General features: G+C 42.2%; 1 protein-coding gene and 1 long non-coding RNA gene across 4 annotated transcripts in view; one reads left to right on the forward strand and one right to left on the reverse strand.

Moving 5' to 3' along the window:
* Tprg1 (tumor protein p63 regulated 1) overlaps positions 1-23,360 on the reverse strand; it is a 127,438-nt gene that overhangs the window by 17,748 nt on the left and 86,330 nt on the right. The gene's annotated exons all lie outside the window — the stretch shown is intronic.
* On the forward strand, positions 1,611-13,537 carry LOC134481021 (uncharacterized). Of its 3 annotated transcripts, XR_010056171.1 has the most exons (5): positions 1,611-1,880; positions 2,920-3,000; positions 3,734-3,776; positions 6,410-6,550; positions 11,874-13,537. It is a non-coding gene; the product is annotated as an uncharacterized LOC134481021 (long non-coding RNA). The 3 variants fall into 3 exon arrangements; XR_010056170.1 differs by lacking the exon at positions 3,734-3,776; XR_010056172.1 differs by lacking the exon at positions 3,734-3,776 and having other exon boundaries at positions 6,410-6,531.

The raw sequence follows: 23,360 nt of genomic DNA on the forward strand, positions 1-23,360 counted from the left end.
AACAAGACAATGAAGAATGGAACCACCCATCCCAACAAGGAGTTCACCCCTGGCCCCAAGCAGATAAAGATCAGTCTTCTGAGAGTGCCCAGTCTTATTGTAAGCCAGTCTTCCCCTGAACCCAACCTAGCCTCTGCCTTTTAAAAAGTACTAGGGCTTTGTTTTGGTTGTTATTTATTTGTTTGTTTTACCACCAAATGTTAAAACTCTTGCTTCAACTAGGGCATCATTTTTCTTCATTCACTCTTTCTTCACAGAGCCTGTATTGTTCTAGTGTAGAAATAATAACCTGTGTGTTTAAGGGATAAGCATCACCATGAAGCAAAGACTAACTACCAACTCAGATTAATCCAGACAAAAATCAGAAAATGGCTCAGGGCCCTCCAGTTGCCCATGAACTTCTGAAACATCCTTCTTGGCCTAAAATTCAAGACACGTTAAGTGCATTTCTGCCACACATAGTATTCGAAACCATAACTTCTCAGAGCTGCAACCAAATGCTTCAGCTTCCTGAGGCTGTCTTACAGTATTTATGAGCGTTTCAATGTCATTTCACTAATATACCATGCAATTATTAGGTGACCAAATGAACTCTGGACTCTTCAGGAAGAGCTTCTGTGTATAAGTCATATCCACCACTTCCATGTTCCCCATCTTCTAATACATAACTAAATGCTTTAAAAAATATTGCATCTACAGTTCTTACTCTAGAACTATTTAATTGAAAAGGTTCATTCCTCAGCCTAGAGGGATCTGGCCACTCTTGGTTTTTAATCTTTTATTAACCTATCATTCCAAATTACATAGATGCTTCAAGGCTGTTTAGATGAATGAAAAAACCCAATGTCAGTTTTGAGGTTTACAAAACGTTGACGTTTTAGAGAAATACCCAGGTGGGAGGGGCTGAATCCTGCATGTACATTGGTTGAGAAGATCTGAGTGTAGTTTACTATAGCTGCTCACATAGATACCGGCCATTTCTATACCAGAAGGTTGCCAGAGAGAGAGAAGAAAAATAGCTCTATGCCAGACTACAAGAAAAAAAAATGTCACACAATTAAGGAAACCTCTTGTGACAACTGTCTTTATTATGACTTGGTTGGGACATTAGGTGAATTACATGAGCCCTTGATTTGGGTTACTTTTCATTTTCATCTGAAAAGGAACATACGTTGGAGTACACTAAATATGCAAGCCTCACCGTCTCTATACTATCTAGGTTAAAAATGGATCATATGTTCTGAGAAAAAAAAAAGTTCTTATGCGGTTGCAAACCCCATAAGACCAACCAACCAGAGCTCCCAGGGACTAAATCACCATCCAAAGAGGACACATGGGCAGACCCATGGCTCCAGCTGCATATGTAGCAGAGGATGGCCTTGTTGGACATCAGTGGGAAGAGAAGCCCTTGGTCCTGCCAAGGCTCGATGCCTCAGTGTAGGGGAATGTCTGGGCAGGGAGGCGGGAAGAGGCAGATGGGTGGGAGGGTGGGGGAACACCCTCATAGAAGCAGGAGGAGGGGGGTGGGCTAGGGGGGTTATAGATGGAAATTTGGAAAGCAGATAACATTTGAAATGTAAATTTAAAACGTATCCAAAAGCAGAAAAATAATGTTCCAAATCTAATATTTCCATTTCCTTTCCAGAGAGACTGAAAGTAAATGGTGTAGAATCCACACAGGGCAATGAGAAGAACAGGGACCAGAGCTGTCTGGCATCAGGCTGCATGCCCTTTGGAGAGTGGCGGGATGCCTAGGAGAGTGCAGACTTCAGTGCTCAGCCCACAGATCAGAAGTCCAATCTCTCCATGTACTTCCTCATGGATGAAGTTCCCACAGCCAAGACCAAATTTACTCTTCTGACTTTGGGAGAATTAGAATGGTACAAGCTTTAATGATTGCATATGACACGCATACTTTCCTCTTTAAATTTGTTAGTGCTAGTCCATACAAGTGGTATGGGAAGAGCAAAACTGCTCACCTCTAACTATTTTTTTAATATTTGTTTTAATTTATGACTGTAAGTGTTTCACCCAAATGGGGATATGGACATGATGACTATGCTTGGTGCCTGAGGAGGTTAGAAGAGGGCATCAAATCCCTGTGACCTAGAACTTGGGATGTTTGTGAGCTCCCATGTGTGCACTGAGAACCGGATCTAACTCCTCTGCAAGATTAGCAAGTACGCTTCAGCACTGAAACATTTCTCCACCCCGCCATCTCTAGTGTCTGTCACAGATACAATCTACACTCAACACTTACCCTGGGTTGGTCATGGTCAACAAGAGTCATTCTAGTTGTCCTCCAAGAATCACATGGTTCACTCCCTACCCAAGAAATATCATTCTACCAAATTTCAGATGAAATTCATTTACCAAATACCCCCTGCATTTCATGAGGTACACTGATATAATAATAATAAAAAAGCTATGGTTCAGGGAATAGCAGATTGCATTACATTACACATTACTATTTGACTTTGGAAAAACCACTATAGGATCACATATCCATGTCTATCTGTTCAGCTGACCTGCCCATAAGCCTGTATATAGAGTGTTGACTACCTCTCATTCTAGGTTTGAAGCCATCCTTTAGTAGAACTGAAAGGTAAACATGAAGTAACTGAGTACTCCATGTTCTCGTACCAATTCAGAAATTCATAAGATAAAAAGGAGGAAGAAAGTGAGCCAAAAGAAAAAAATACTAAGCTATGTACAACAAAATATATCATGAAATTCTAGACATTTCCTGAAATAGAAATGATTCATCCACATTCCGTAGCACCTATTTGCTTTGGGGGAAATGAGCTAAGGTTTCCTGGGGATTTCGATATGTTATTGTGATACTACAGCATTGCTTAGTACATATGAGCTTGAGGTTTTAGTGTCTCTTGATCACTTGAGTTTTGCGTTTCTCCCCAGGTGCAAAGCAACAGAACGGAAAGAGAGCTGGCTCCTCTCTCCAGTCATTTATCTCCAGTCTTAATGTCGTTTCCTCACTGGGTAGGTTTTGCTTCATGGATTAGATAGAACTAGTAATTTATGATTCCATGCTCCATCAGTGGGTTACTCTTCAAAAGAGCACCTCTTAGTCATCGCTCAGTCCTAAGTATACATCCAATGACATCAAAACATTTCCCTTGAATGGAGAAAACTCTCAAAGATCTCACACAGGCCTGCAAAGTCCATGTGGGACCTTTGGGGCAGGGCAGTTCGAAGTCTCAAGGCAGGATGAGCATAGTCTAGCAGTGGCTCTCAAAGTGTGGGTGGGAACCAGTGGAAAACCCACACGTCACATGGTAAGTAGCATCACCACTCAGTAGCAAAATTATAGTTATGAAGTATGAATGCAAGCAAATTCATAGTTGGAGTTCCTAAGACTATAGGAGAAAATGTGACTTGTGGGTTGAAAAGTACTAGTCTAGAGCAATGCTTGACTAACTTCAGTATGCATCAAAATCATCCAAGGCCTGTTGAACTGTAGTTTCTTATTCAGTTGATCTGAGGTAGGCCCAGAAGTTCATGGTTGTGTACATGTAAGCTCCTAGGCATCCTATTGCTACTAGACCTAAGAACAAATAGCTGGACAGAACAATTTGCCAATTCCCTTATACCCAAGGGCTCCTTTTGTGGATGGACACAATGAAGTAAAGGCAATGTGCTTTGGGAAATGTAGGCCTAGGACACAGGTCTTCACTGAACAATGAGAGTGATCATGGGTTTTATCTGATTGCAGGGCAGTAGTCTATGCAGAAGAAGGTTCTAGCAATGATCTACAGGTAACATCAGTCTAAAACCACAATAGAAATAAACATTCTACCATACAGTGGATGTATTGAACTTAATACCTCCTCAAATTAATTTATAATTTGGCTTGTTCTGTGCTTGATCACTTAAAGGTTAAATTGAAACAATTATTTATGATAGATTGTCTCTATATTCAGGTTTGTGTGTGTGTGTGTGTGTGTGTGTGTGTGTGTGTAGGAGTGTATGGATGTGTACGAGTATGCATATGTGTATATGTGTGGGAGTATGTATGTATATGTGCATGAGTATGGTATGTATGTGTATGTGTGTATGGGTATGTGTCTCTGTATCTGTCTGTTGGGGGGGACTGTGTGTGTGTGTGTGTGTGTGTGTGTGTGTGTGTGTGTGTGTGTGTGTTCATCACTTATTTTAGAAGATACCAGTCACAACAAACACCTTATCATTTCAACTCCTCATTCGAGAAGGAGAAAATCCCTGGCCAGCCAGGCTCTTCTTGTCTGTATGTGGTTTAGTTCCCCAATGTCCTTATTAAGATATGTGATCAAGAAAGGAAAACAATACTGTGACAGTGAGCCCATCACTGGGACCATGCCAGGGCCACTTCTCCCTTCTTTTGTAGGCAGAGTACCTACCTCTTAGCCAACATCAACAGTCATTGTGTTAGTGATTTGGCACCCTGAGGCTCACCTGGAGTTCACCCTCAAATAACAGTTTCCAACTTCTGTTCTTCCTACTCCCAGATGGGATTTCTTACAGCAAAAGTACGTGTGGCAGGAACAGGGGGATTTCTGACACTCTGTCCTACCTTCTGCTGCAAAGTACATTGCGAAAAGTTGATTTTTCTAATTGACGTTGGGAGGCATTAGGCATGGAAAATGTACATCATAGCTTAATTCCACATTTGGCAGCTGATCTTTCATAAGGACGCTTTTGATCAGAAACTTTAAGGCAGAACAAACAAACCGTCCTGATGACTTATTTAGGCTAAGTGCTCAAGGCAAAAGCACTGAACGTTGTAAAGTCTCAGGAAGACAGGCACTTAGTTACCATCATGAAGGGTACCCACGTTTTAAAAATGTTTCTGAACTGAGAGGTACAATCTCAATTGGATTCACAAGTATATAACTTGGTCAAAGCTTAAGAAATGGCTTACATGTTCAAAGACCAAATGATGCTATCACTAAAATTAAAAATAAATAAGTCATTATTTTATATCGTCATTAGGAAGTGACTGAACAATTCAATGCCTGGCAAATTAACCTGTGTGTGTTGTAAGTGTCATCCAAATGCGGGTAACAGTCAAGAAGGCAATGTTTGAGCTTGGCTGTTAATTAATCCTGCATCATGCTTAAATCAGACCTGTACTTTGAGAAGACTTGATCATTTACATTTCAAGTCCCCAGAATGTACTTTGGATACAAATGAGGTCTTTTCATACCATGTCTCATGCATTTGTACAAAATGAGTTTAGGATATCAAAGCAGATTCTTGATAAGACTGTATTGGTCAAAGACACCAAGACCTTTTGTGTCTCTTTGGTTTTAACTGAGATGTACACAGTTCAGGTCAAGAAAGTGTTGAATATAATAGTAAAGAACACCACACAAAGGGAATGTAGCTCACCAACATGGTTTATTCAACAAAGTGCACTGAATGGCACCATGCACAAAATACTAGCCTAGGTGGCATGCTCCATGGTTGACCATGAAAATTCCTCTATGCTCAGGTTGCTTAGCATCTGTTAGAAAGAACATTCTAAGAAAGACCGAAGGAGAAAAGCCATGAGAGGAATAGAGAATGCCAAGGATGGGAAGGTTTCACAGTTGGACTTGATCAGTCCACCCTGAAAATAAAATTGCAATTCATTTAAATGTTATGGATATGAAGTAGCTATTCAGAGATTAAAAGAATGCCATTTCTAATAGGAGCAATACATAAGACCTAGTCTTGAAGGCTCCTACCTAGAAAGAAAAATGAGCTTTCATTTTAAGCTTGAAATATTTAATAACCAGTATTTTCCAAGCCCTCCAATCACCACCACCCCAAGGAACTTGGGTAGATAGACAGATGGATAGATAGATAGATAGATGGATAATAGAATAGTCAAGAAGAGTACACCGTATTTACAGACAGCAAAGTTCCGTGGTGAGTGACAGCCTGGAATGATAAGACATAGACCTATTTATTTACCAGGTGCTTTATAATCAATCTACCTATCTCATAGCAATTTACATATCAGACATTGTTTTCTATATTTAACACACAGATTAAAGTTCCAAAAATCTACTCTAAATTGTTGAAGTATTTATTGTCTTTGGTCTGCTGGACCTCAAGGCTTATATTTCCCCCTGAGGAAGCATAATTTATCATCTGTCTGGAGGGATAAGGAGTTGGGTGCTAGCAGGAGCGTGTGGTAATTATAGCTCTATTTCTGAACCAAACATCCCACAAGAGTCTTGTAGAATGAAGAATGTTTCGATTGTGTTAATTTATCGTCGCAGGTCATTTTCTTGCACATGAGGAACAAAGTAAAGCCCACAGATGAATATAGCTATCTCTTGTATCATGTAGAGACATTAAGCTACCTGTCTGCTTATTGCATTCTTTAGAATTTCTTCAAGGGAAAGCTTTCTTTTTTACCCAGCTCCACAGGTTTTTCACGGCAGATGTATGCGGTGACCAGTTGTCTTCATCATCCTTCTCCGAACATAAACTTCACCTTAAACTTCATGCCTGTACTCCATGGACTTCCATCTGGTGAGAAAGGTACTGACGGATTTTCCAGGTAGCTGCATCCTTTTTCCTTCTCTTCACATCCCGCATAGTACAATCCAAAGACAGTGTAAAGTTTTGTACAAAAGCTACTGAATGTCCCAGTATGGCTTACATTTATAGAATAAACCAACCAAAATGTTGGGGTCGGGAAACTCAGGGGCTTAAAGACCAATTGAAACAAGTTATCTTGTCCTGTAACATGTTTCTACAAGCAACAGGGGACAAGGAAAGTCTTTTACTGGGGAAAGAAAGATGAATTTGACCATGACTTTGAATTCTGAAGATTCAGTGGCAGAATTTGACAGGCAGGGTAGATTTTTAAAGAGTATAAACTGAGGAAGACCAAGAAGCAACTTCTGCATGGAGAGGGTGAGGACCTGAATTGGGAAAGTGACAGTAACATAGGGACAGACTTCAGAGTCAAGACAACAGGCTCTTAAATGTTGGCTGGGACATTTAAAAACCACACCATGGGGGGCTGGGGATTTAGCTCAGTGGTAGAGCGCTTACCTTGGAAGCGCAAGGCCCTGGGTTCGGTCCCCAGCTCCGGAAAAAAAAAAAAGAACCAAAAAAAAAAAAAAAAAAAACCACACCATGGACTCTTCTGGCTGTGCCATGAGGCAGCTTCTCTTGGACAGTGAGAAAAAAAGATGGCAGGCCCTAACCAGAGCAGGCCTTGCTGAGTGTTTGAGTGAACAGGGGGATCTACTCCGGTGCCTGCTAAATTAGAGGATTCTGTGGTATTGCAAGCCCATCCTTGACACCTGAGTTTCCTTTCTTGTCACTCCCTCCCCATCTTTCTCTGCCAAACTCCTCCTGGAGGAGACAACCTTGTAGGGATCCAAGGTCCAGGTCAGGAAGCCTTCAATTTGAAGTTCAACAGAAAAGAAGCCGGTGGCTGACCCCTCAGGGCATGTTGCCATCAGTCTGTGGAGGTAGAGATAGTCACTGAGGGCTTCCCTTCCCAACAGACCCAGCCTGCAACTTGCTAAATTTGGCAGTGAAGCTAAGCACCCTGCCAGAGCAGCCGACCCATCACCTCACTTATAACCCGGGAGCAACAAAGCAGATAGTGGTGGACACAATCTCTCCCCACAATTGGCAACACCAAAGAAAAGGAATTCCTGATGAATGACATAAAGCAATTAGACCGGAACTAGACTGAGCCCACCTCTAAAACAGAGGCTTCGGCTCCAGCTAGGTAGAGTGATCTGAGCAAGGCCAAGATGAGCAAATTGGGAACCTTCAAATTCTTGCATCCCAACCTGTGCTGGAATGCATGTTAGGATGCAGAAACCTCTTCTTTGTCCTCCAACTTCTGGGATCAGGCCTGGAAACAGGTCTCTGCGGCATTCTCCTAGGATAATCTAAACAAGCATCTTCTGGTTGACCTGAAGCATTTCATTAGGAAGCATCTGAGAGCCACTCATTAAAGGACACCGGGGGAAGAACTGAAAACGGGATAATACATCACCTTCAAGACTTTGCTTAGATCCTTTTGCAAACTTGTATGGCTTCTTCCATATAAAAGCTAAAGGCCATTCATCAACTTCTCTAGCTCTGACTGTTGAAAGCAGAACCACCACTTGGAGATCTGTTAAAGGCCACAGGCCAGTCCTTAAATTGCATTACTTCTTTATAATTTCCTCTCAAACCAAAGAGCTTGTTGTTATTGCCTTTCTCAAGATTTATTTCCAGTAAGTGTGTATGAGTGCTTTGCCCACATGTATATATCTAACTGGACATATTCCTCGTGCCCGTGGAGGCCCAAAGAAGGTGACAGGTCCCCTGGAATTGGAGTTGTGAACGACCGTAGGTGATGGAAATTGAGCCAAGGTCCTCTGTGAAAGCAACAAGTGCTCTAACAACTGAACCATCTCTCCAGCCTCATTATTATTTCTCCCTCATAGAGAACAAATCAGGGAGGCAAAAGGATGTTTCCAGAATTGCCAAAGTAAGTGGAAATACAAAGTCAAATGTGAGGATAGTATGCTACTTAACCCAATATGGCTGCTATCTTCGCATGACAGTTTACAGGTACTGGAGTGGGGAGAATTGGTTTTAAGCCCAAATAAGTATAAAAAGAAAACCAAAAAGAAAATTATATCTAATCCTATCATGCAGAGATAATCAGTATTACGGTGTGTTTAAATTCTGCAATCGCTTAAGTTTTAACCTATTGCCTGAGTTCCTTCACTAATAATTTTTTAAGTTTAAAATTTGTTTTTGTTTTAGTTTTTGTTTTTCCAAGACAGAGTTTGTTAGTATAAACAAACCTGACTGTCCTAGACTTTCTTTGTAGACCAGGCTGGCTTCAAACTTACAGAGATCCTCCTGCCTCTGCCCTCCAAGCCCTGGGATTAAAGGCACGCACCACGATGCCCAGCTAGAAAGATTTAAACAGATTGTATCTTCTCTCTCACACGCAGAATCATCAAGGCAAAACATAAAGGATATTCTTGCACTTCTGCAAAATGAATTCAAGAAGGAGGTACCACCCCTGCTAGCCTACCGTTTATCATGGAGAGAACTAGAAAGAACCACAAGAGTGGCCCTATCTTTACAACAATCAGCTGAAGTGAGATGTGAAGAGAGGACCTTCAGGGTCTCTCGAACAATTCTAATGGGAGTCTTCCACAATCACCAATGACATTCTGTGACTATGACCAAAAAGCAGTGCCCCAGCTTCTCTGTGTCCATTCTACCTGGCAGTCATGACTCATGCCTGCTTAACATTCAAGGTTGCTTTCAGGAATTAATGCAGTGAATACTTGTAAAAGCCTTTTGAAGTAAACAAAGCATTGCATAAACAAATGATAGTTTTAAGATTCTGTTTTCATAATAACAGGCCAGCCCCGAGGAAAGAGAAATTTCCAAGGAGTTGCAAATATGCTGTCACTAAATCCCAAATGAGGCTCGAACAGCACCAACATGCTACTGTTGCTATTCTAATCATGCCCTGCCTTTCTACTGAGCATGCTCAGCAGTGGTGATCAGGAAACAAAGATGGTATTCCCTCTTGGATAACATGCTCCTGACACCTTGTATGGATTCCCTACTGAATTTTCATGTGACAACCTAGTGAAGAGACACTCTTCCATCTCACCGATGAGGAAACTGTTATGATACGCACGGCCCCTGCAGAAGTTACTAAGTCCCTGCATTTGGTTCTCATATGGCCATTATTAGTTCTGCTTTGTTGGATGGTGGAAGTGTGATGTGGACTTGTAGAAGTTAGTAAAGGGTTAATAACTGTCCTCCTAAATTGTTCCAATTCATTCACAAAGTCTCAGAAAGTTTGCCAGTGCAGGGAACGGCTAAGTACCCCAACATCGGGCCTCATCCTCCCAATTTTAAAACAGGGTTTTCTGACATCGTCACAGCCTATCTCCTGAAATTACTATTGGACTTACGAAGCTCACCATAAGTATGACCATATCTGCCCTGGACTTATGTGTGGGATGTTTTTATTTACAAGTTGCTATTTCTCCTGTAGGAAACAGTCGATTAATAAGTGTTCATTTAATTGCCAGTTTCATTAGTAGCAAATATGTCTATTTCTTTGTTCTCTGTATTCCCAGTAAAGCTTAAGAAAATATTTTCCACATTAAGGTCTTCAGGGGAAGACATCTTCATGTTATCTGCCTTACTTCTCTTTGTTATCCTCTGTCAATTCCTCAGCAACCCTTGGGCTGCACCACATGGATGAGTATGTAGTAGGGACATGATTAAGTGATTCATAGAGGTAAGAAGGGAGGGGCTAGAGTTCCACTCTGACAGAGGAAAGATGAGACGCATATGGGAACATCAGCATGTCTGATTTAATAAGGTTATAAATTATGTAACTGGAATCCAGGAATGAAAAACTAGAAAAGTAGGTTGGATCCATATTGCAAAAGTCTTGTACATCAAGCCATAAAGTTGACGTTAATATTTCTCACACTTTGGACACTGGAATATTCCCACCACTATAAGACCTGTGTTATTTGACACAAGATTCACTTGCAATCTCTAATTTTGTCACTATGATTATTTTTTTAATTCAACTGTTCTTAAATTAGAGGATCTAAATGCCAAAAGACCCCTCCAAAATGTTAACTCTTTACCTATCAAGCTGTAGGCTCTGGGTACAGCCACCGTTCTTATCCTTCCGCTTCTCAAAGCTGCTGTGGCGATTCTGTTACCTGAGATAGTCTGTAATCCAGTTTGTGGACTCTAAGTCGATAATGAGGCATCACTAAAAACTTGTGAGCACAGAGATGAGATGATCAGGTGGTATTTTAAGAAGATAATCTGATTGTGTTAAACTGAATGAATGTGAAGCCAGGAGAGACTTAGAGTCGGGATGCTCTTCAAATTTCATGGTGCTTCATATTTACTTTAGTGTGTGGATGTGTGCATCGGTTAAAAGCATCCATCCTCACCATCCTATGGAGCACAAACCATACCCCCACACACACCCCTGGGTTCAACTCAGATAAAAAGAAGCAAAGAAAAAACAAGGCAAAGGTGTGTCTCAGCAGTAGTTGGTAAAGGACTGAACGTGAGCCAGTACCTTACAGCCAAGGTCAAACTCTTAACCTCCAGTAGAAGCACAAAGCAAGAAACCTTGATGACCACTGAGGTCAGCCTTGATAAAGGTGTTTACTGGGACCCTGCCCAGCAGGAGGAATCGAAGGGGTTAGGTTTAAGATGTGGGGCAAAGAGAGACTTGACAGGGTTTGACAACCTGATTAGGTTGAAAGGAAGAAGAGGAGCACCTCAGAGATGACTGATTGTTCAGGCCTGCATAATTGGGACGATAATGAGGCCATCGTCATAAATAAAGGTCTTCAGAAGAGGAGCTGGGGAGGCAGAAGCTGGGGGAAGGTGACACACGGAGTTTGAGATGCCCGTGGGGCAAACAGGTGGAGACAGCCAAGGGCGAGAGATACAGGTGGAGTGTGTTTCCCATCACTTGGGCCCCCGGAATTGCTAAATGTCCAATCAGAGTTTGTCAGCACCCAGACTTAGCTGGTGAGTTTTAGCATTTTACTGAACCATACAGGAAGAATTTTCCTTAAGTGCTTCTGAAAAAAAAAAATCAGTGTGTGCTCAGATTTATATACAGCCACCTTCAAACCTAGCTACCATATGACAAGCTGAAATAAATCTTGTTCACAACTATCTCAGCCCCCCCCCCAATTCAGAATATTCGACATGAATCAGTAGCTTGTAAATAGATCCAATAACCAATGGGTATTTCCTCGGGGCAATTTGCTTCTGCTGCATAAGGAAGTCTACTATGCTTTAATGAAATTACAAAGTGACTCAACACATTTTTTTTTGCCTAGGACTGAGCCTGAGAAGCCCCCACCCCACCTGCCCACCCGTGAACAGAAAAGACAGGAGGAGACACTGGAACAGAGAGTATTCAAAGCCCCACCATCGCTAGCCAATCTGCTTCAATGACTCAGGATTCTTGATCATAAGACTGATCGATTTGAGCAAACTGCCCCTTAAATACACGACTTACCCAGCTCACCCCACTGGCTTCAGTACCCTCCCCTTCCTGGAGTTGTATGCTGACCTTTGGAGACACCCTTGCTCCTCGAAGAAGTTTCACTCCGCATTCCAGAAATAACTCTTCAGAATGTATAGGCATCGCTCATAGTTTATCACAGATAACATCTGCTTCTTACATGCAATATGTCACCCACTTAAAAACTCAAAGCAACCACACTATTGATCTAAATCTGAACACTTTGAAAACTACTTTTATTATTTAACTGAACTTGGAGTGTATACACACTCAAACACTTATCTCCTGTCTCTCACATACACAAACATATGATTTCATATACTCACACACATATGCACATACATTCTGACATATACTTTCTCAAGCACACACACACACACACACACACCCTCATAAACACTCACACATATACACTTCAATAGGTATTCACACAGATTCTTACACACAGAGACACAGAGTTCTCTGAGTCTATTCTCTGTGTCTGTTTCTCTGTCTGTCTCTGTCTCTCTCATGCGCGCACACGTGTGCACACACACACACACACACACACACACATCTCACTGTCTCTGATACTTTTAAAAATATTACTTAAGAACAAAACCACTAAGGTCCCTGGTGCTAAAGTCATATATAACCACTATGGACTCAGTTGTCAATTATTAGTGCCCTCCACACACATTTCCATCTAAAATTATTTTCTTGACAAATAACATCTTATATCTAGGGCAAGATATTAAAGGAAAAAGACATTTGAGTTCTGCTTTGTGAGTTTACCCTCTACTATGTAGCTCATGAGTGGGATACCCATCTAGTGTGTTCGAGATCCTAGAAGTAACTCCTTCCTGAATTTTCAGTCCCTCATTATGAATGTGCTGTGGTTCTCGCAGATCATATTATCTCAGGTTCTGGTTGATCTGTAGAGGCCACCCCAGGACACTGTCTGAAGAGCCAGAGGCAGTAGGACTTCCCAAGGATAACACCCCATGACGAAAGAGTGCGACCACCATCGAAAAACTGCTTTGGTTTTCTTTCACCTCTCCTTTCCTTTGTGGGAAGCCACAAACTCAATGCACTCAATGCAAGGCCATGAAGATGCAACGCCATCTTACAACTGTGAGCATTAGTGATGCCCTGTGCTTTGCATCGAGGACAGCAGGGTGGAAAGATGAATTAAAACAGAGACCCTGATGGCCCCACTGATCCATCAGCCCTGACCTCTTATCAACAAATTAAGCCATGTTAGTTGTCACAGCTATATACACTCCTCAGAGCTCAAATCTTCAAGCTGGCCCAAGTGAAAAGGAAAGCCATCATATGCTTGCAGGGATCCTTCTAATACCCATGAAAAAGGCAAAGCCTGCTGTCTTAGTAGGTAATAACACAGATTGGTAAACACCAACAGCCAGGCAGCCATCACCTCTCTCTTCATCCCAGCTACATAGTCTCCAGTGAACTCTGCATGCTCACTCTGCAGAGGAAGAATTATTCTGTCTTTGACCAGAGATCACAACACACCTCTGCTTCCACTTATACACAGCCATTTTCACACCTGAACTGATGTCTTTTCCTAACCTATTCCCCTAGGTCTCAATTCTCCGGCAGTGTGTCTAATTAGGTCTTACTTACCCTAGGCCCTAGATGCATTCACACAAATGCTTTCAATATGTATTTCCCTAGCCCTCCTCTGCTGGCTATGTTCAAAACACTATCAATAGAGTTGAAAATCAAAGCAAGATCTAGTTCTTACCTTATGGTTCTTGGGGGGAGTAAGAAAAATGTATTTAAGATGCAGTGGGGTTCAAGTAAGATGGCTCATTAATAAAAGCACCTGCCGTCAAGGCTGTGAATATGAGTTCAATCCACTGGACCAACATAGTACAAGTAAAGAATGGACTCCCATGGCACTGGAGAGATGGCTTAATGGTTAGGAACACTGACTGCTCTTCTGGAGGTCCTGAGCTTAGTTCCCAGCACCCACATGGTGGCTCACAACATTCAAAAAGATTTGATGCCCTCTTCTGGTGTGTGTGAAGACAAAGCACTCATATACATAAAATAAATACTTAAAAAAAACTGACTCCCACAAGTTCTCCTATGACATACATAGGGCACTGTGGCACACACACACACGCACAAACACACACACATGAATAAATGAAAATATGAGAAATGCTTAAATAAAATGGAAAATTGAATATAAAAAATAAATCAAAAAGATTTCTGTAACAGAAGAAACAACATTTCTATAGGATTACCAACGTTCTGGTAAGATGCTATTTGAACAGAAATCTAAAGAAAGAGAGCATAGTCCTATGAAACAGCATTGTAAACAGAGGACCATCATCTGAACATTAGCTATGCTACTTGATGCAAAATGTCAAAAGCCAATATGCCCTCAACAGAGTGAGCAAGGAGGCAACTGTGAAACGGAATCAAGAGAAGTGGCAGAAGGCACACTCAGGGAAGACTAACGTGGCAGACAGTATTTGCTAAGCACCTATAGCACAAGACAGGACCTTTGGGAAAATGGCCACATGTAGAATGTCACAGAAGCATTCATGGGGAAGGTTCCCAGTCAAATTGCCTAAGAAGAACGTGTCATCATCATAACCAGACAGGCATGAACTGGAATTCCAAACAGACTCTACAAACACTATTAGAAATGTAGGACCTGGGGCAAATGAATTGACCTCTGATTTGCAAGGTAAAATGGAGTTAATGCATGCCCTAAAGAATTGTTACAAGAATAATACAGATTCGCTGTTGTATAATGCTTGTAATAGCTATTCACGACAGGTTCCAAAGAAAGAATGCCATGCTGTAAAAATTTCAGGAAGCATCTCTGTTTTAGATCCTCATAGTTGCACATCTGCCTAATAATCTCAGAATAGCACATAGTAAGAGGCCTGTTGAATCTTGTGCAGTGCGATCTTGTATGCATGAGTATGTGGAATACATCAAGACAGATGTCCTCAGAGGGCCTTTCCATCTCTGACATCCAGAGAGGGTGCATGGTGTCTCTACAATGGGATGCTACACAACATGGGCCCAGTGATCCTGGGTCCTGGTCTTCCAGGCCCCGTGAGATCCTTTCCGAGCCAGAGTCCACTAACACTTCCCCAAATCGCATAGAACACCCTGTGTCTCCTGATAATGTGAACTAGTATAGGAGGAAACTAATGAAGTTTAAGAACAAGAGAGACAAGGATGGGAAAGAAAGGACAAGGGAACAGGGGGAATAGGAAGGCAGCTTTCTTCCAACATCAATGGAGAAACATTAGGCGAAGCTCTGGGACCTGGGCCTAGCTAAGCTACAGTCAAGTTCTTGGAGCACTCGGCTTCAGTCAATGCCTTTGTCCTGCTTCTGGCTTGGGTACAATGTGATCACGTCAGGAGCCGCCTCCAAACACCTTGCCTTCTGCTTACCTTGAAAGTAGCTACTGAGAGATGTGGGGGTGCTGGCCAAGTCCCAGATGCATCTTCCCAAATCTGATCCAAGATTCTGAGTTTTAAACCTGCCTTAACCTTACAGTTCTCTGACCTATTGCAGGGATCCTTCTAATACCCATGAAAAAGGCAAAGCCTGTGTCTGACTTTTCCCTTCTTTTAAAAACGAGTTAGCAATTTTCCGTGTTAGACATACAGTGGGGATTAAATAAAACCCTGAGGTAATGATGTCTAGCCACCCTGGGTGTTCATGATTTCATGAAATGAGCCACAGGCTTGGGCACGGTGACCATTCCTCACCCTCAACCTTTTCTTTCAGCTTTCGGAAGCCCACCCATCCCAGCCACTGTTGTTTATAAGAGAACTGTTGAAATCGTCTGCTTCATAGTACGGAAGTTGTAGCTGTACTCAGCTACTCCCCATTAAAGCAGTCATTACAAATTAATGCAATCTAATTTTGCAATATCAAACATTCCCCCCAAAAAATCGTATTGTAGAAAAGTCTTGCTTTATCCCTTAAATTCTATTACTGATAGGAAATGGTGTGCTGGCTTTTTTGAAAGAAAATAACCAACTAGAACCTGAGAGCCATGTGGGAGGCATTTGTGTCCTAAATTCTGACAATGCTGAAAGTTGCCCAAATGGGTTTGAAAATTGTTACCAGCCACTCAGTTTTGAGACACCCCATTGCATTAGAAAACTGGCCCAAACACAAGGCACAAACACGGCGGGGTTTGTCAAAATGAAAATGTGTGGCCAGAGAATCCCAAATCCTTTAATAATTAATATATAAACTTTCTGGTAATTTAAATTATGGCCTAGGTCACTAAGACCCAGTACACAAATTTACCTTGAGAGTGGGTTGATTTAAAGTTTCCTTTTTAGATATGCACAGTTTACTCTGTAATAACAATAAAAGAGAACCACAAATTCCACATGTTCAGCATCACTCCTTCTGAGCCAGCCTCAGCATGCCAGGCTACAGAGTTAAACCCACACAGCAAGAGTTTAACTTGAGTTTGGCTGGGGGACTTGGACAAGACTTTCACTATTATGGAGACAGAAAATATTAATTATCAGCAAGTCTGTCATTATCGTCCCATGCTCCGTCACACATCCTTATGCCTATCTGCTCTGTCCCCCTCCAGCCAACAAAACGAAAAGCAGTGATTCGCTGAGCAGATTGTGGTTTTACTCAAAAGAAAAAAAAGAAGAAGAAGAAGAAGGGGCCAGCTGTGTGCACCTACTCAGAGGAACCAAAACAGAGAGGTGGGAAAAGTGGGCTGTCAAGCGCTCCAGGCGATTCTGTAGAGAAGCCAGAAAATATCACTTCATTGAAGAAGATCTCCAAGATAGGGAAAGAAGATGGGAGAGGCCAAAAGGGGGGAAATGGAAGGAAAGGAAGAAGGAGGGAGGGGGAAAGAAGGAGAGAGAGAAACTAAGGAGAGAGCAGTCCAGAAAGAAAAGGTGCGGGGTGGGGGTCTGGTAGTGGAAGAGAATAAGCAAACAAAAGATGTCCAACCTTGCCCATAGCGCCCTCTCCCCCACTCTCTGACTCCTTAGCTGCATGTCCAGGCAGATACAGTATTTGAAGAGATTGTGGAAGCAAGAGCCAACAATGGCCTAGCTTGCTGAAAGGACCGGCAAACGCCCACAAGATATGACCTCACAAGCGCCCTGATGACCCACCACCCAAAATAACACACTGCATCCACTGGCTGACACCAAGAATTCCACGCTTCTTGATTCATGTGTTTGGATAGCGTTTTGATGTCTGTTGACATTTCCCTAGGTTAGAAGGCTAACCGAGCCCGTGTTTGCACCCATTTAAAAAATGTGGCTGTCTTCCCTGGGTAATAGTTTGGCCCTGGGATGGAAGGAGAAACAGGTAAGCTGGCTCAAACTAAGAAAGATCAGTCACTGGGGACAGAATGTAGTTGTCCAACAAACAAGCAGCACTGGAAACCAGGCTGAAAAGGGCTTGGCTTGCATCCAGAAACTCAGAGAGGTGAAAAATACTAATTATCCCTTGATTTTATATTTGTAAAATTATACCACATAATTAAGATATCAAAAAATCCCAATGTCTTTATCTCTATCTCTGTTTCTGTCCCTCTTTTTCTTACACACACACACATGCACAAACATGCACACACATACACACATACATGCATACATGCACACAGAAAAACAAAACACAAATGTAGCCTGTGGGTTTGTTGGCCCAACAGTTAAGTTGTGATTCAAGCTAGGCTCGCTTCCTGTTTTGTTGTCTTTACGTTTTACCCATGTTTATTGTCATGATAGCATTACCCATGAAGTCATACCAGGTTTCTCATACAGGGACCGTGATGAAGAATATCTTCCCATTAAAGCAGTAAATAAAATGTCTCCTAAACTAGCAGTCTTTCAGTCAGGTGAGAAGTAATGCTGCATACTGACTAGTGACACTAAATTGGGGCCCAGACTCTTGAGTTTGAGCCTAACTCTACCAATTATTAGCTGTGTGTGTGGTTCACTGTTGTTGCTATTGTTTGCTTGCTTGCTTGTTAGTTTCAGACTAACAAACTCTCTGTTCATCAGCTTCCTTATGTATAGATACATTTAAAATTATCAATGACCTCACGGCATGGTGCCCATGTTAATGCATTTAATGCATCGGACTGCCTTAGGGCTGAATAGATAGATACCTTAAGCCTATGGCAGTAAGTGAACAGGAAGGGAGATGAGCATCACTGATTCCTAGGCATCATCGATTTCTAGGGCTACACATCTCTCATGAAACACAACTTTTCAGGGAAAGGAAGATCCATGGTGAAGATGAGTCTAGTCAAGTAGAGGAGGGTGGTGGGATCTGGAGAGACAACAAACACTCTCTGTAGCTCATACTGCCTCCATTCATCAGTGTTGCCTCCCTAAGGTGCAGATAGCATCATGTTCCTGATACTGAATCCAAAACTCAGAGATACTGATCTGCTGCCTAAGTCAATAATAATAATAATAATAATAATAATAATAATAATAATAATAATAATAATAGTCACTGTAGGGCTCCAACTTTACAGCAGTCCTGAAGCCCCTCCTATCCTCAGCAGCTTCTAAGCAAGATCCAAAAAGCCATATGATTCTCCAGTTAGCTCTGGTTAGATGCATGCCTTTTCTTTGGCTCCACCCAAGACCATGCAAAAGGTGTTCTGTGCTTGATTTAAACTTGAGATTAGATGTGAATGGATGGAAAATGTGGGTGGGAAACACAAAAAAAAAAAATAAGTTCTTCAATTGTTACTATGCAGGTGGGTTAAATGAATTGAGTTTTCTCTCATTTAAGACACTCAGACCTTTAAAATCACTTCCCCTTGCATTAAGAAGGGCTGAGTTTCAAATAGGACCCAGTCCAGCACTGCAAGTGTCCTGTGATATATTTGGGTGAGATGTATGTTGCCAACAATCCCTGAAACAGATAGTCTAGGACTATGACTATGGTTCTTCTGGATACAGACCTTCAGTCTACCAGAAGATTCTAAATCCTAACTTAGTGACTTCTTCCATTGTCCCCTCTTCCCTTCTGAAGGACCAGGTCCTGGCTGCCTTTCCCTCCATTGTCTCCCCTCTACAGTTGTCCATAGGTCCCTGTCAGAAAATCATCAGCATTCTGCATTCACATTCACAGCCCACAGGCTGGTATAAAGCTCCTGACAGACACGAACAGACAGGGAAGCAGTGTCATGCCTCTCTGATGGGTCATTTTGTGACACTTCCCCACCAAGACACTTCATTTCCTGGAGGCAGAACTCACCTGGTTTTGCTTGCTAATCAGTAAGGTTTTCTATGATCTATGAAGACTGTGTGAGAGACACTGCATTAAGCAGTTCATATATGCCATAGAATCCAGCCCTTGGACTGATTCAACCACAGATAAAATTATGGCTCTTTTGACAGATGTAGAAAATCTACTCGAGCCAGAGAGGATGGTGCATGTCTGTAACCTCAAGACTTGGGAGGCTGAGGCAGGAGGATCACAAGTTCAAGGCTGGCTTGGATGCATAGTGAGACTCTGTTTTAAATGATAGGAAAGAAAAGAGAAGAGAAGAGGAGAGGAGAGGAGAGGAGAGGAGAGGAGAGGAGAGGAGAGGAGAGGAGAGGAGAGGAGAGGAGAGGAGAGGAGAGGAAAGGAAAGGAGAAGAGAGCAGAGGGGAGGGGAGGGGAGGAGAGGGGAGGGGAGGGGAGGTGGGGAGGGGAGGAAAGAGGGGAAGAAAGGGGGAAGGAGAAGGCGGGGAAGGGGAGGAGAAGTGAAGGAAAGGGGAGGGGAGGAGAGGAAAGTCAAATACTGTGCACAAGTTTGTAAGATTCCTCCTAAAGAGAAGGAAGCAGAGCTATAATTGAGACCTAAGACCTACCTAAGACCTACCTAAGACCAAAGGTAATGATCAACCTTCAGGCCATGCTTGCCCCTTTCCACATCCTAGCTTTGTCAAAAGGTTAATTATTAATCACTCTCCCTTTCCTGAAATATGAAGATGTTCTGGCTGCTATCTCTACCACAATCTGTCTCATGCACATGTGGGGTTTTGAACAGAACAGGATAAAACCTTTCTAGAGAAGCGCCCTACACTATGCTGTCTACTCACTCAAGGAGAAGACGGTACAGTAGGGACCACAGGCTCAGATTAGCTTATTGTCTGTTTTAAAGAAAACTTTACTGGGATATAGAAGCCTTAATTGATTGGTACTTTGTTTATAGCTTCTTTCATACAGCAGGCTTTAGTGCCCATGCAACAAATAGGGCATGGTCCATAAAGTCTAATATATTTAGTATCATCTCCTTTAGGGGTAAATCTTACTGACCTCCAGGCTAGAAGAACTTCCTTGACCTTCAATACATCCAGATTTCTGGTTTGGTTCATTGAATCTTATTTCCTGCTATGGACAATCTTCCTGAGAACACTGACCATAGGATATCTGAATCTGGCAATGTAGCTCCAAGTTGAGGTCCACCCTATCATTCTAGGTAGTGGCATGACGAAAGGACAACTCATCAGACTTTCAAAATGTGGTTTTGCCCACATTGAAACTTTTGCAACTTTTGTGGTTACAGAGTATGCATGATATCCTCAGGTTCTATCCCTGCAACCTGAAAACGTGTAAGGATTAGAGTTCATAAGTAATGGGCCAGCGACTTGAGGAGATAGGGAAGATTCCATTGTGAGCATGTCAGCTAACACAAAGGACTTAGATGGTGAAACCGTGATAGACGGTGAAGCTGGGGCCTGCACTCCATCCACGGACTGCTACTCCCAGTCTTGCTCCTCATTGTCTTGACAGATGCTGTGTCTTGAAACTGACTATATATGTTTCCCAATAGATCTTGCTAATTGGTGAATTGGTGTCTCAAACTTAAAGATTGCAAACCCCCATGTATTCTTCTTTGTACTGCACTGGACAAATGTTTGCCCACTTCAGAATTATAATGAGGGCTACATTTGAGTCATTAATGAAACATGCATTTTAACATCTAGAATATGACTTCAAATTCAGTAGTTCTTTGTGTTTCCCCTCATTCTTACCATGTGTGATTATTCTGACACCTACCTATTAGACCATGGAAATCACCCCACCCTTCCCCCTCTCTCTGATATAGTGTTTTTTGAAATATGCATGTGGTTTTTAAATTCCCTTGGGACCTTACAGTGTGAGGCTCTATGTGTTTGTGTGTGTACATTTAAGGTTCTTTCTTCATAGCCTGGCAACTATGACTGAGTGAGTACTGCATGTGAACTTACCTCCATCCCATGCTTGATGCTTTGAAAGCCTCAGGAGAGCTGGAAATGGTAGGGGAAGTTGCCTTTGTTGGGCAGAAAGCCACACACTACACATTTCACACAGGCCTTCTGTTCCCTGTTGCTTCCTCTCTACCCTTCTGTTGCCAAACCACCACAGTTCAGCTAATTCCTCCTCAAGCAGCGCCTCACCCATGCTGCAATTACAGTGGAGACAGAAATGGAGTTAGAAGTGAAGTAATACGGAGGCAAGGGGAAAGAAGCTTCCATGATTCATCTCTGGGGCATGTGGGGTCATTAAAAATATAGATGTGGTCCGGTAATCACCAATTTTACTCAAGAACCAAAAGAAAGGATAAAGAAATGAAAATTAGCTATTTTGGTAAAAACTTGCCTCCCTTGCTCTCTTCCCAAGGAAGCAGCTTGCTTCAGGGGGCATGTATATATTCCAGGCAGAGCGTCAGGCCTGTTATCATAAATAATCGCAATGTATTACTCAGAAGAGCCACGAGCCAAGCCAAGGAAGACGCTGAGAACCATTAAGAGTGTCTGGTCTTTACACTTTGTAGCGAGTATGCGTGGCCTCCTAAGCTGGTCCCTAACAGAACCATTTAGCCAACAATACTTCAAAGAGCTCTTGAGATTGTATCTGGACAGGTGTGTTATAGCTTCAGTTTTCGAGTAAGGAGAGGGGAGTCTTGATGCCATAACTAAGAAACTTCGTTCATGGAATGATCTTATGGTATGAGTTACTCCTGTTTACTGCTCCACTCTTACTCACCATGGGATCCAGTGCATTCCTTTTGGGCCAGCTTCTCCTGACATTTACATCCCTCCCAAAAGCATTATTCTTCCATCCCAGAATTGCAAATATAATTATTTTAACATTTTTTTCTGTCTTTTCGTTTCTGAAATTCTCAATCTCACCTCCACTTCCAGCATGAAGTCAAGATGTAGGGTGTGCCTCTCCCCTAAGATACCACTGTGCCATTTCTATTACTAGGTCAGTCTCTCAGGCTCGAATACCTTTCTACCATGGGGGCTTCCCAGCTTGCCCATTCTCCCTGACTCCCTCTACACTATTTTCCATACAATCATTCCTCCTAGTATCCATATCTATTCTACAAATGGGCTCAACGGTCTTTATTGGAACAGCATTTATCTTTCCCTCCACTTGGAGGTTCTTCGCCAATCTCTAAAACTTACTTTCTCTGGGGATATTTCCCAAGACTTCCTACCGTTGTAAAATGCCTTCCAACTCTCACAACTCCTACAGGAATTATAGTTCTCAAAAGGGGAAGAAAGGGGAAGAAAGGAAGGAAGGACAGAAGGAAGGAGGAAAGTATGTCAATTAATATTCTGCATTGCCTTTCAAGTCTCTCCTACTTTTTTTTAACCTTTATCACCCAGTGAGCATCGATCATAAGAATCGCCATCACTTCACCATTTTCTGAGATTCCCTATCCCTTCTCACCATATGGATTTATTCTCACCCTATATCCCAGGTAGAAAAGCCTCTTCCTCTAACCAAGTTCATCAAATTCCAGTCACCTATGTGTACCCAATCTCCAAGGCCATGCCATAGTCGATTTCCTTTGTATTCCTTAGGTGTACCATGGCTAACTCTTGCTTCAGTATAGACTCATCTCAACTACCATAACCACATTGCACCTCACAGCACACGTTTCCACATCCCTACGTTATGTCTGCTATTACACCAGGCATCCTTAGTAGCAGAGGCTGTGTCACTCGGGTCCATAGCACTTCAACAGCTGAAGTGGCGACTTAGGTATATTCATGTTCTGTGCATGCTTGGTGTATTTAAAGAACGTGTTTCCACTTGACTTCACATAGTACTTCTATGCATGCTGCTGCATTTCTTAGGCAAGCTGTCAAGAACAAGGCTGATTTGGAGGAGTGCAGCCAATGAGTATAAGGCTCAGGATCTCCCCAAAGGTGACAGGCCTTCTGTTCTCTTCTTCTTGGGGTAATAAAAAGATAGACATGCATACAACACCTCCACCTTAGCACGTATTTAATAAATTACCTGCTTATGGGCTATGATTAAGAACCAA

The sequence above is a fragment of the Rattus norvegicus genome, chromosome 11 (genome assembly GCF_036323735.1).
Source record: "Rattus norvegicus strain BN/NHsdMcwi chromosome 11, GRCr8, whole genome shotgun sequence".
NCBI lineage: Eukaryota > Metazoa > Chordata > Mammalia > Rodentia > Muridae > Rattus > Rattus norvegicus.